The sequence below is a fragment of the Rhinopithecus roxellana genome, chromosome 3 (genome assembly GCF_007565055.1).
Source record: "Rhinopithecus roxellana isolate Shanxi Qingling chromosome 3, ASM756505v1, whole genome shotgun sequence".
NCBI classification, from domain to species: domain Eukaryota; kingdom Metazoa; phylum Chordata; class Mammalia; order Primates; family Cercopithecidae; genus Rhinopithecus; species Rhinopithecus roxellana.
In genome coordinates, this window is record NC_044551.1 from 143,163,141 (window position 1) to 143,177,620 (window position 14,480).

General features: G+C 40.5%; 1 pseudogene; it reads right to left on the reverse strand.

The window, feature by feature from the left end:
* Positions 1-221: 221 nt before the first annotated feature.
* LOC104657050 lies at positions 222-7,055 on the reverse strand (annotated as a pseudogene).
* Positions 7,056-14,480: the final 7,425 nt, after the last annotated feature.

The window sequence follows — 14,480 nt, forward strand, 5'->3', positions numbered from 1 at the left end:
TAATTCCTAGTAGGAAAACATTTTTTGGATGAATACCCTAATGGCAAACCACTGTAAAATCCTTCAACTACATTTGGGGAAGAGGGGTAGGGATTATCTTCAAAGCACCCCAGCTCTCTTTATGAGAAGATCAGAGATACACTGGTTTGTATTATCGTGACATCCATAAGGTGATCTAGGTTGCTTTTCCTCCAGCAAGGGCTTTATTCATCAGAAGGGCATTATGCTTGACCTCCAAATTTGGCTGACAATTTACAGATAAGATTCATAACCTTTGGGTTTCTCTGGTATTGTGACACATTTGCTGGGTTCTGAGTCACATCCTGGAAGACCACCATAACTTCTGGATCCTGCATGGCTGCAAGAACCTCTGAATCACTAATAATTTCATTGAGTCCAGGCATTCTGGCCATTCCAGATATTTCTCAGAGAAAATTACCAGGCATTCCCCCAGGAAAGCTACCTGGAAAAGAGCCATACTGAGCTCCTGACTGTCATCTGGCTTCTTCCTCCCTCTGGGCTGTCTCATGCTCTTCTTGAGCCTTCTTAACTCTTTCTATTGTTTCTTTGATCTCTCACCCTTCACATTATCACTCATACTTTCTCTGATGTTCTGCAGTTTTCTGTGCCCTAGGTTGAACTTCTTTCAGCATTGCACTAGCATCTTCATCATAATCCATTTTACAGGCAAGGGCAAGATCATGGGCTGCTTCTTCCCGGTGGCCTAGAAGTTGGTGTGCTTTCCCTCACCACTTGTAAGGCTGAGCTGAATCAGGATTTGTTTCAATGGCTCTGTCACAGTCTCAGATGGCAGCATTTGGCTCCTGTAATTTGACAAAGACACTTGCCCTCTTGGCATACAGAATGGCCAAGCGAGGATTCAGCTTGATGGCATCTGTGAATGAGTCAATGGCTTTCTGCAGTTCACCATCATTTAGGACTTCAATAGCAGCCACTTTCTTATCATTTGCCTGATCCATCATCTTCTCTGTTACCTCTACATTTTCATCTCCCATTTCTTGAGGGGCATCAGTGTCTGGTTCAATCACACCTTCATTATCAATTACTAGATCATTTTCCTCAATTGATGGTGTTAGATATGAGTTCTAAATTTCTCTTCAAAGAATCGATATGTCAGTATGTTGAATTCTTTGCCTTCTACTTTTAAACTTAACTTCTGCATAAAGCAGCCTTTTCCAATCACCTGCTCCACTCTGACTCATTACAGTTACCTGCTCCACCTGACTCATTCTGATCACCTGTCCCACCCTGACTCATTCCGATTACCTGCTCTGCCTTGACTCATTCTGATCACCTGCCCCACTCTGAGTCATTCTGATCACCTGCCCCATCCTGACTCATTCCAATTACCTGCTCTACCCTAACTCATTCTGATTACCTGCTCCGCCCTGACTTCTCCTCCACCCTTATTCCATAACCATTTTTCCCCGCCAACCCACTCACCCTGTCACTCTCTTTAAATTAGCCAATCGGAATTAGTTTAACCTGTGTGGTCTAACCCTAGCCAATAGGGGAACGACACAGCAGTAGGGGCCATGTGTGTCAGGAATAACAACCCTTTCCCTTTCCTTGCCCAGGTGTGCTCTCACTATTGTTTCATGTGTGACTGAACACCCTTTCTGCAGAAAGTAATGATGGCCTTGATGAGAGATCATTTGTCTCCATTATGACTTTTCTTTGGAGCACTGATTATCTATTTCTAACAATTTTGGGGGCTCGTCCAGGATTATATTCTCCTCTAGGGGTGGTCTCCGGTCCTCTCTCATGAGAAGGCATGCCCCACCACCTTGTTCTTGGCGGTCTCAGGAGTGAGGAACCAAGACCCACCCAGTGTGACGAATAAACCAGGACTCTCAGCAATGTGGAAAGAAACTGGCTAGCAACCTAGGGTAAAGGATCCTCACATACTGTGGCAGCGACTGTGCACAGACCAAGGAAGGAGACCAAGGGAGCCACAGATGAAGCCACAGACCAAGGGAGCCAGTAAAGTACCTCCTTGGTGGTCAAATTCTGGAGGACTAAATGTGTGTGTGCGTGAATGATCACAAACAACCCTACTTATGGTGTTGTTCATGTGGATGGTGACAAGTCCTACTGCTGGAGTGAGTGGGTCCTCTCTATGGTTCCATAGCTACCTCATATGGCTTAGGGTGGATCCTGCTGTGGGATTTATACCAGCATGCCAGTGCTAACAGGGGTCTAATTCTTCCTTGGGGGAGCAGCCTGAGAGGACAACATGAGTGGGAAGTGTGCAAGGGACCTTCAGAGGGGGAAAGGGAGGAAACAGGTCAACTTTCCAGGGCAGCAAGGCAGGACATCCCTGGTTTGAGGGGTTGAGCCTTCCAGGACAGGCAAGGCAAGACATCACTGGTTTGAATGGTTGAGCCTTCTGCAAATTTCAGGGGGTTGAACCTTATACAAACCTCTGGTGGTAAGAAAAATACTCAGAACTCCCCTTTCCTTTCTTCTTGGGGGGAAGAAAGAGTAGCTGCACTACTGCCAGTCCCTCCCCTAGGGGAAGGAGAGGGGAGAACAGCAGCATAAGTGGCTGGCAGAGGCAGGGAAAGACCAGCAGAGAGGAAAGAGAGGAAGTTAGAGAGAAAGAGACAGAGTCAAAGAGAGAGAGAGGCAGAGAGAGAGAGAAAGAGACAAAGGAGTCAAAGAAAGAGAGTCCAAGAGAGAGAAAAAGAGAAGTTAGTAAAGAGAAAACAGTGTACCCTATTCCTTTAAGTGCCAGGGTAAATTAAAAACCTATAATTGATCATTGAAGGTCTTCTCCTTGACCCTATAACACTCCAATACCACCTTGTTGTTAGTGTAAACAAGGGCGTAGCCTGAAAGCACTGAGGCCACTGACAACCCATAGCCTTTCCTAATCAAAAATCCTTAACCCGGTAACCTGCAGATTGCCTAATGCATTTAATCTGTAGTGGCAACTGCTTTGCTAACAGAAGGAGAAAAATAACTTTTAGAGGAAACCTCATTGTGAGGACACCTCATCAGGTCAGAACTATCCTAAATCAAAAAGTAAAAAAAAAAATAAAATAAAACGTAGCACACTGACTCAAGAACCTTAAAGTATGAGGCTATTCTGTTAGAAAAAGATGACTTAACATTAACCACTGAAAATTCCCTTAACCCAGTGGGTTTCCTAACAGGGGATCTAAATCTTAATTGATTACCATACAAAGGTCCAACCAGACCTAGGAGGAACTCCCTTCAGGACAGGACATGTTTCCTCCCAGCTAATTGAGGGAAAAAGACACAATGGGTATTCAGTAAGTGATAAGGAAACTCTTCTAGAAGCAGAATTAGGAAAATTGCCTAATAATTGGTCTGCTGAAATGTGGGAACTCTTTGCACTCAACCAAGCCTTAAAGTACTTACAGAATCAGGAAGGAGCCATCTATACCAATTCTAAGTTAATATGGACTGAATGAAGTCTTATTAATAGCAAAGAATAATTGAAATTCCAAACTTACAAAGTTTTCAACAGAGGTAAAGTTTGCTAAAAATTAACAGTGTAACGTGTATTATCCTAACTTCTAATTTTGTGGCCTAAGTCAGTCTAGTCCATAGACATGAAGGAAGTTCACTTTGGAAAAGAATGGTTATCATCTTTGAAAACAAAACGTGGGAGAGAATTTATGTAAAAACAATATTATATGGTAAATTCTTGTCCTAAAATAAATTAACTGGTTGTTTAAAGAAAGGGATGTTTGCAACAAGTCAGAAAGTTGAGGCACATCAAATAATTGTCTGTGAAAGTCATGAAAAAAAGTTATAAAAGGGAATTTACACAAGAAATGTTGTGTAATTTAAAAGTAATTAGGCCTCCTGAATGTAAAACTATTGAAGAAACAGTTTATGTGCAAGATGTGTAAGGAAAGTAAAATATATTTTGGGTAAAAGGATTATAAGGAGGCATAAGAATGTGGATTTTTACCTACATTAAAAGGTCAAAAAAATTTTTGTTTTAAAGGTTTAGGCAAGTTTTGAAATGTTAATTGTAAAGGAAATTCTGTGTGTAAACATATTGGCTAAAGTTAGAGGTATCATCCAGTTTGTCTGTGAACTGGACATTAAAATAAAAGCACAACAGGTTTTTCTTAAAGCACTAACCTGCTCTTTAACAAAAATTATAAAAGGTTAAAAAGAGTCTATAAAAATCTTACCTTATGGTCAGACATTAAAATTGGATAAATATGTCTACAAGGTTTTATTAAAATTACATTTAACATTAATAGCACACTAATATAAAGGTGAAATTTAGTTCATCTGGTATAAAATCATACAGGAAGCATTGTTAAATATAAAATGGTGTTTGGCTTTCTTTGGTCTAAAAACTAATAAAAATAGGTGCTAAAGAAAATTTCTCAGCAAGAAGACACCAAGGACTATAAAGTCCACTGCTGATGTCCCCACATTTAAAACAAAAGATCAATTTCTTAGAAATTATTTATTTGGTTTATCCTTCACATTCTCTTCCCTTAAAACAAGAGGTCTTTCAGCACAGGCACCACCTTTGGAGTTTCCAGTACAGCAGCATCAGCCTGGGGATGATGTTCTCATCAAAGGGTGGAAAGAAGGGAAACTTGAGCCAGCCTGGGAAGGACCCTAAGTTGAGCTGTTAACCATCGAGACTACTGTTTGTACAGCGGAAAGGGATGGACACATCACACCTGAGTCAAGCAAGTGTCATTATCATCAGAATCATGGGTCATTGTTCCCGGACCAACCTCTACCAAATTAAAGCTAAAGAAAGCTTAGTCCATCTATCTTTTCCCTTCCTTTCCTTACCCAGTGCTTATATCCATTACTATTCCTACCACTAGGAACTCTAACCCCACTTTAGAGCGCTTCTATGGTTTAGGAGCAGAAGTCACTGGAAAGGATCCTATAGGCTTCTTTAAGATGTGCTTTGTTCTCCCTCCTCCACGTCCTACAGCTGCTCCTTTCCCAAACCTATGAAATCAAACTATGACTTGCCTCATGCCAAATGACAAAAGCAAGCTCTCAGTAGTAGAAATAAGAGACTTAAGGCAAACCATAGCCATTGAAACAGGTTATAAAGATGTAAATGCCTGGTTAAAATGGATTAAATATTCCATCTACATGTTAAACAAACGCAATTGTTATGCTTGTGTGCACGGCAGGCCAGAGGCCCAGATGGTCCCCTTTCCACGAGGGCGGTCTTCCAGTTGACCGGGCATGGGCTGCATGGTAGCTCTTTTCCAGGATTCTACAGTCTGGGGTAACAAGTTGTGCCAAGCTCTCTCTGCTATATCCTGAATTTCAACACCCTGCAGGTAAGCTCCTGAGAGCCATGCAGCTTCCATCTCCCAACACTAAGTTCACTTCCTGTCTCTCACGACAGGGAGGAAACTTAGTGTTCCTTGGAGACCTGAAGGGATGCAGTGAGCTTAAAAATTTTCAAAAGCTTACCAATCAGTCAGCCCTTATGCATCCCTAAGTGGATATGCAGTAGTAGTATGGTGGACCTTTACTGAACACTCTGCCAAGTAACTGAAGTGGGACTTATGCTTTAGTCCAATTGGCTATCCCTTTCACCCTGGCATTTCATCAACCAGAGAACGGAAAAATAAGACATTGTAAAACAAAAGAAGCCCCTTATGCATTGTTTTACTCTCATGTCTATTTAGACACAGTTAGAGTCCCATGGGGAATACCAGATCAATTTAAAGCCCAAAATCAAATAGCTGCAGGATTTGAGTCAATATTTTGGTGGGTGATAATAAAATGTAATTTGGATAAACTACATCTATTACAACCAACAGCGATCAATTAACTACACTAGAGATGCTGTTAAAGGAATAGCTGAATAATTAGGGGCTACTAGCCTGGGAAAAATAAGATAAACTTAGACATGATACTAGCAGAAAAAGGAGGAGTTTGTGTCATAATTAAAACTCAGTGTTGCACCTTCATCCTAGACAACACTGCCCTGATGAAAGTATAACAAAGACATTGCAAGGTCTGACTGCTCTGTCCAATAAGTTAGCCAACAACTCAGGGGTAAATGACCCATTTACAAGATGGCTAGAAAAGTGGTTTGTTAAATGGAAAAGAGTAATAGCCTCAATTCTTACTTCCCTCACAGCTGTAATGGGTTTACTTGTTCTTGTCAGGTGCTGTCATACCATGCATCCGTGGGTTGGTACAGAGGCTCATAAAAATGGCACTTAACTAGAACCTCCCTTAACTATCCTCCATGTTATCCAGAGAAGCTTATTCTTTTGGAAAATCAAGCAGAACAACTAAGCCAAGACATGTTAAAGAAGTTTGAAGAGAACGAGCTATAAGGAAAATGCAAGAGGAGGGAATGTTAGATATGAGTTCTAAATTTCTCTTCAAATAATCAATATATCAGTATGTTCAGTTCTTTGCCTTCTACTTTTAAACTTAACTTCCTCATAAAGCAACCTTTTTCAATCACTGCTCCACTCTGACTCATTCTGATTACCTGCTCTGCCCTGACTCATCCTCCACCCTGACTCATTGCATAACCATTTTTCCCACCAAATCACTCACCCGGTCATTCTCTTTAAATTAGCCAATCAGAATAAGTTTAGCCTCTGCAGCCTAACCCTAGCCAATAGAATGACACAGCAGCAGGGGCCACATGCATCAGGAATAAGAACCTCTTCCCCTCCCTTGTCCAGGTGTGCTCTCGCTATTGTTCCATCTGCAGTTGAGCACCCTTTCTGCAGAAAGTAAAGATGGCCTTGCTAAGACATCATTTGTCTCCATGCTGACTTTTCTTCACAGCACTGATTATCTCTTTCTAACAATGGTTCATCTGCCTTTAAGTCTTCCTCCACCTTCTTACTCTCAGTTTTTTTTCCCCTTGGTATTTTCTTCTCATTTAGCTTTCTGAGTAGCAGATGCTACTTTACCCCCCATGCTGTCACCCACTCCCTCAGGAAGCGCATTTCCTTGATGTGCAGAACGCTCAGATCCTGCTTACACATTTTCACAAAAGCCCAAAGCTCTTTCACTTTGCGAGAGTCCATGGTTGGGAGGTGGTGGGTGAAGCTGAGGGGCTGCAACTCAGTTCCAGGCCCAGGCGTGGCTTGGTGTGACCACACAGAAGACTCTGATAAATTTATGAATTGCTTTTCTATGTTTTTTTTTTATTATTATACTTTAAGTTCTAGGGTACATGTGCATAACGTGCAGGTTTGTTACATATGTATACTTGTGTCATGTTGGTGTGCTGCACCCATCAACTCGTCAGCACCACTCAATTCATCATTTATATCAGGTATAACTCCCAATGCAATCCCTCCCCCCTCCCCCTCCCCCCTCCCCATGATAGGCCCCAGTGTGTGATGTTCCCCTTCCCGAATCCAAGTGATCTCATTGTTCAGTTCCCACCTATGAGTGAGAACATGTGGTGTTTGGTTTTCTGTTCTTGTGATAGTTTGCTAAGAATGATGGTTTCCAGCTGCATCCATGTCCCTACAAAGGACGCAAACTCATCCTTTTTTATGGCTGCATAATATTCCATGGTGTATATGTGCGACATTTTCTTAATCCAGTCTGTCACTGATGGACATTTGGGTTGATTCCAAGTCTTTGCTATTGTGAATAGTGCCACAATAAACATATGTGTGCATGTGTCTTTATAGCAGCATGATTTATAATCCTTTGGGTATATACCCAGTAGTGGGATGGCTGGGTCATATGGTACATCTAGTTCTAGATCCTTGAGGAATCGCCATACTGTTTTCCATAATGGTTGAACTAGTTTACAATCCCACCAACAGTGTAAAAGTGTTCCTATTTCTCCACATCCTCTCCAACACCTGTTGTTTCCTGACTTTTTAATGATTGCCATTCTAACTGGTTTTGATTTGCATTTCTCTGATGGCCAGTGATGATGAGCATTTTTTCATGTGTCTGTTGGCTGTATGAATGTCTTCTTTTGAGAAATGTCTGTTCATATCCTTTGCCCACTTTTTGATGGGGTTGTTTGTTTTTTTCTTACATTGTAAATTTGTTTGAGTTCTTTGTAGATTCTGGATATTAGCCCTTTGTCAGATGAGTAGATTGCAAAAATTTTCTCCCATTCTGTAGGTTGCCTGTTCACTCTGATGGTAGTTTCCTTTGCTGTGCAGAAGCTCTTTAGTTTAATTAGATCCCATTTGTCGATTTTGGCTTTTGTTGCCGTTGCTTTTGGTGTTTTAGACATGAAGTCCTTGACCATGCCTATGTCCTGAATAGTACTACCTAGATTTTCTTCTAGGGTTTTTATGGTATTAGGTCTAACATTTAAGTCTCTAATACATCTTGAATTAATTTTCGTATAAGGAGTAAGGAAAGGATCTAGTTTCAGCTTTCTACTTATGGCTAGCCAATTTTCCCAGCACCATTTATTAAATAGGGAATCCTTTCCCCATTTCTTGTTTCTCTCAGGTTTGTCAAAGATCAGATGGCTGTAGATGTGTGGTATTATTTCTGAGGACTCTGTTCTGTTCCATTGGTCTATATCTCTGTTTTGGTACCAGTACCATGCTGTTTTGGTTACTGTGGCCTTGTAGTATAGTTTGAAGTCAGGAGCGTGATGCCTCCAGCTTTGTTCTTTTGACGTAGAATTGTCTTGGCAATGCGGGCTCTTTTTTGGTTCCATATGAACTTTAAAGCCATTTTTTCCAGTTCTGTGAAGAAACTCATTGGTAGCTTGATGCGGATGGCATTGAATCTATAAATAACCTTGGGCAGTATGGCCATTTTCACGATATTGATTCTTCCTATCCATGAGCATGGTATGTTCTTCCATTTGTTTGTGTCCTCTTTGATTTCACTGAGCAGTGGTTTGTAGTTCTCCTTGAAGAGGTCCTTGGCATCCCTTGTAAGTTGGATTCCTAGGTATTTGATTCTCTTGGAAGCAATTGTGAATGGAAGTTCATTCCTGATTTGGCTCTCTGTTTGTCTGTTACTGGTGTATAAGAATGCTTGTGATTTTTGCACATTAATTTTGTATCCTGAGACTTTGCTGAAGTTGCTTATCAGCTTAAGGAGATTTTGGGCTGAGACAATGGGGTTTTCTAAATATACAATCATGTCATCTGCAAACAGGGACAATTTGACTTCTTCTTTTCCTAACTGGATACCCTTGATTTCTTTCTCTTGCCTGATTGCCCTAGCCAGAACTTCCAACACTATGTTGAATAGGAGTGGTGAGAGAGGGCATCCCTGTCTTGTGCCAGTTTTCAAAGGGAATTTTTCCAGTTTTTGCCCATTCAGTATGATATTGGTTGTGGGTTTGTCATAAATAGCTCTTATTATTTTGAGGTACATTCCATCGATACCGAATTTATTGAGCGTTTTTAGCATGAAGGGCTGTTGAATTTTGTCAAAAGCCTTTTCTGCATCTATTGAGATAATCATGTGGTTCTTGTCTTTGGTTCTGTTTATATGCTGGATTACGTTTATTGATTTGTGAATGTTGAACCAGCCTTGCATCCCAGGGATGAAGCCCACTCGATCATGGTGGATAAGCTTTTTGATATGCTGCTGAATCTGGTTTGCCAGTATTTTATTGAGGATTTTTGCATCAATGTTCATCAGGGATATTGGTCTAAAATTTTCTTTTTTTGTTGTGTCTCTGCCAGGCTTTGGTATCAGGATGATGTTGGCCTCATAAAATGAGTTAGGGAGGATTCCCTCTTTTTCAATTGATTGGAATAGTTTCAGAAGGAATGGTACCAGCTCCTCTTTGTACCTCTGGTAGAATTCAGCTGTGAATCCATCTGGTCCTGGACTTTTTTTGGTTGGTAGGCTATTAATTGTTGCCTCAATTTCAGAGCCTGCTATTGGTCTATTCAGGGATTCAACTTCTTCCTGGTTTAGTCTTGGAAGAGTGTAAGTGTCCAGGAAATTATCCATTTCTTCTAGATTTTCTAGTTTATTTGCGTAGAGGTGTTTATAGTATTCTCTGATGGTAGTTTGTATTTCTGTGGGGTCCCTGGTGATATCCCCTTTATCATTTTTTATTGCGTCTATTTGATTCTTCTCTCTTTTCTTCTTTATTAGTCTTGCTAGCGGTCTGTCAATTTTCTTGATGTTTTCAAAAAACCAACTCCTGGATTCATTGATTTTTTGGAGGGTTTTTTGTGTCTCTATCTCCTTCAGTTCTGCTCTGATCTTAGTTATTTCTTGCCTTCTGCTAGCTTTTGAATGTGTTTGCTGTTGCTTCTCCAGTTCTTTTAATTGTGATGTTAGAGTGTCAATTTTAGATCTTTCCTGCTTTCTCTTGTGGGCATTTAGTGCTATAAATTTCCCTCTACACACTGCTTTAAATGTGTCCCAGAGATTCTGGTATGTTGTATCTTTGTTCTCATTGGTTTCAAAGAACATTTTTATTTCTGCCTTCATTTCGTTATGTACCCAGTAGTCATTCAGGAGCAGGTTGTTCAGTTTCCATGTAGTTGAGCGGTTTTGATTGAGTTTCTTAGTCCTCAGTTCTAGTTTGATTGCACTGTGGTCTGAGAGACAGTTTGTTATAATTTCTGTTCTTGTACATTTGCTAAGGAGTGCTTTACTTCCAATTATGTGGTCAATTTTGGAATAAGTGTGATGTGGTGCTGAGAAGAATGTATATTCTGTTGATTTGGGGTGGAGAGTTCTATAGATGTCTATTAGGTCCGCTTGGTGCAGAGATGAGTTCAATTCCTGGATATCCTTGTTAACTTTTCTGTCTCGTTGATCTGTCTAATGTTGACAGTGGAGTGTTGAAGTCTCCTATTATTATTATATGGGAGTCTAAGTCTCTTTGTAAGTCTCTAAGGACTTGCTTTATGAATTTGGGTGCTCCTGTATTGGGTGCATATATATTTAGGATAGTTAGCTCTTCCTGTTGAATGTGGATACAGATATCCCATGTTGGCCACTGGAAGAAATGAACCTAAAGGCAGACTGATGCTACCCTTTTCTCTCCTTGCCTCATAAGTAAGCAAATGCAAACAGAGTGCAAACAGTATGAGAATAACATGGCCAGGATTCCCAAAATTGTTATTTTAAACCCCCATGACATTTCCCAAGTATTAATGAATCTCAATCTATGAATGTAAAAATAAACTATAATGAAAGGGTCTATATGATAAGAAATTAATTTTTAAACCAGCTTTAACTTGAGAGAGGACTTCTTAGCTATTTACCTCTACTTTTCTCCATCTCTTCTTCAGGATATCCATCAAAACAATGATGTATAGGGAGGATATTAATGCAAGAGTGTAGTTTGTCCACAAGTAAAAGAAAAAGCAGGATAGGCCGGGCGCGGTGGCTCAAGCCTGTAATCCCAGCACTTTGGGAGGCCGAGACGGGCGGATCACGAGGTCAGGAGATCGAGACCATCCTGGCTAATACGGTGAAACCCCGTCTCTACTAAAAAATACAAAAAACTAGCCGGGCGACGAGGCGGGCGCCTGTAGTCCCAGCTACTCGGGAGGCTGAGACAGGAGAATGGCGTGAACCCGGGAGGCGGAGCTTGCAGTGAGCTGAGATCCGGCCACTGCACTCCAGCCTGGGTGGCAGAGCAAGACTCCGTCTCAAAAAAAAAAAAAAAAAGAAAAAGCAGGATAGATAGTAGGCTCTCCAGGTATATTTAAAGTGTACGCTGGTAGAAGAACTCCTTTGCATGCATGTTGTTAATTTATAATAAGCATTATCTTTCCATATTTGCACAAAAATGGAAACTTCTACTTGCACTGTTGACAGAAACTATGGATATAAAACATCTTACATTTTTTCTGTTTTCTTACTAGGTAGCTGCTATCATTCACCAACTCGAATTTATCAACCACTGTTGGAGGTGAGATGCTTTATTTTTATTTTTATTTTTATTTTTTTGAGATGGAGTCTCGCTCTGTCGCCCAGGCTGCAGTGCAGTGACGGGATCTCAGCTCACTGCAAGCTCCGCCTCCCGGGTTTACGCCCTTCTCTTGCCTCAGCCTTCTGAGTAGCTGGGACTACAGGCGCCCGCCACCTCGCCCGGCTAGTTTTTTGTATTTTTTAGTAGAGACGGGTTTTCACCATGTTAGCCAGGATGGCCCCTGTCTCCTGACCTCGTGATCCACCCGTCTCGGCCTCCCAAAGTGCTGGGATTACAGGCTTGAGCCACCGCGCCCGGCCGATGCTTTCTTTTTAAACATGCAGGTCCTTGAAAGCAAATGTGTTCACTTTTTTGGTCCTCAGGTAGATCCAGGTCTTTTAGAACCTAAGAGTAAGCATGATCTCCACAATGTAATCTTTGGTCAAAACAATGCATGAAGGTGATAAGGTGAGATATTGTGTTCTAAGTATACTAAAGCGATCAAAAAATATTTTAGTTCTTGATTTTGGAAAAATTTCTCCTTCAGCTCAGCAACACCAGCGTAAAATCATCTATATCATTCAGTTTTTATAAAGCTTAATGTTATAACTATGGATGACATTGTTAAATTGAATATTACAAAATTTTTTTTGGCTGCTCTAGGTTCTGGCGCTTAGAGGCCATTGGTTGGAGCAATTATGACTCCCCTTCTTCCCTTACAACATATCCATTTGCATTTGGATCCTGTATATTGTCATAGAAGCTTATTGGATGAAACAAGAAAGGTCCAAGGATGTAAACCATGTATTGTGGCTAGGCTTTTCTGTTTGATGTCAGTTTTGTAGGAATGGGGTCCATGATATTAAGCATATCCTAGGAGTAAGAGGGTCTGGTCTGGTGCTGATGTGGGAGTGAAGGGTAGCAAAAGAGCTGAACTGGCAGAAGGGGGAGTGCTAGGCTACTTCTGGAATCTGCTCAGATTAGGTCACACTTTGGTGTTGTATACGTACAACATGTGGGTGTGTATATGGGAAACAGTTTGCATGTATTTACTTTGAAAGAACTGGATTATTAAAGAGCTGTGAGACAGGACTCTTTCCCGTAGGTCATCCACCCTCTTATTCTCATCTTCACCATCACTACTATCCTGGGGTACACTACAATCATCTTTGGTTTATTTATTATACTGCAGTAACCTCCAAATTGGTCTTCCACTTTCCACTTTCGCCCTGCTGCCATCCATTCCTCATTTAGCAACTAGAATCAGATCACCTTTTTCAGTCTGAACTTCTTCAATAGTTTTGCTTTTTATATGTAATTAAATTCAAACTCCTTTCTATGGCCTACAGGCCCTACATGGTTTGATCTCTACCTATTTCGTGACCTCATCTTCTACTTTCTTCTTTGCCTATCGTGCTCCAGACACACTGGCTTCCTCTCAGCTCCTTGCACAGGCCATGCTTATTCCCGATCCAGGGCTGTGCTCACTGGCCCCTTTGCTTTCAATGGTCTTTCCACAGGTTTTCACAGGGCTGAGTCTGGCTGAGCTCAAGGGTTACCTTATCATTTCCCTGGACATCCCTTCTAAAATAGCCTCTCTCCACTTCCGGTTACTTAATTTGCAGCTATCAGAATCTGAAGTTTTCTTATTTATTTGTTTACACATTGACTCTTTTTCCCACTAGCATAAGCTCCACGAAGGCTGGGGCCCTGACACTCTTATTTGTCACTTGGTTCATGGTATCTAAACAATGCTAGGCACATAATTGTACTCAACAAACATTTATTAAAGTTATCAGAAATAATATTTCCCATTTATTTAGAGACTATTAGGGACCAGGTAGAGTTCCAGATGCATAATATACTTAATGCATCATTAATATACTTAATTCATAATGGACTTACTGAATTTTCTTCCAAATCCGGCAGCATAAACATTACTGTCTTTAAGGAGAAGTTGAGATTCAGAAAGGTAAGTGAGTTACTCTGGTCACAGAGCTGGAAGTGGCAGAGCTGAGTTTTGATTCTCTAAGTGAATCCAAAGATCATGCTTTTTTCCAGGACAGTGTGTGTATATATATATCCTCATAAATCAGATATTTATTAGTAATGATTAATATAATCTTTTTGTCTTCTAGTTATTACACTGGGTATGAGGAATAACAAGTTTGAGCATCAGTGTTCTGCAGAATTGTGCTCAGTAAATACATAATGACTTCTCAGGTCTGTAAAATTCATAACAAATAGTCTCATTTTTAACAGAATCACATAAAGAATGTTTGATATAAACAAAAATATGCACAAAACTCATGGTGGAAAAGTTAAAATTCACAGAAAATTATAATGGTAGAATTAAGTCTTTGACTTATTTAAGCAGATTTTGTGTCTATTATAATTTTTTATTTAGCAAGCAACTGTAAAGCTATTAAATTCCTCTTTAAGAAAAAGCCTCAAAAAGCAAACCATCCAAAAAATTCTGACTTTTGCTGTTTTCCATATGTGAGGTTATAGAAGACTTCTCATTCTTTTGAATTGTGATAAATGAGCAGTGGAATTAAAATAGCAGCAGAACCTATAATAAATTGATATTTCATATAAGCAGATTCCTCTGAGATAGTCTGAT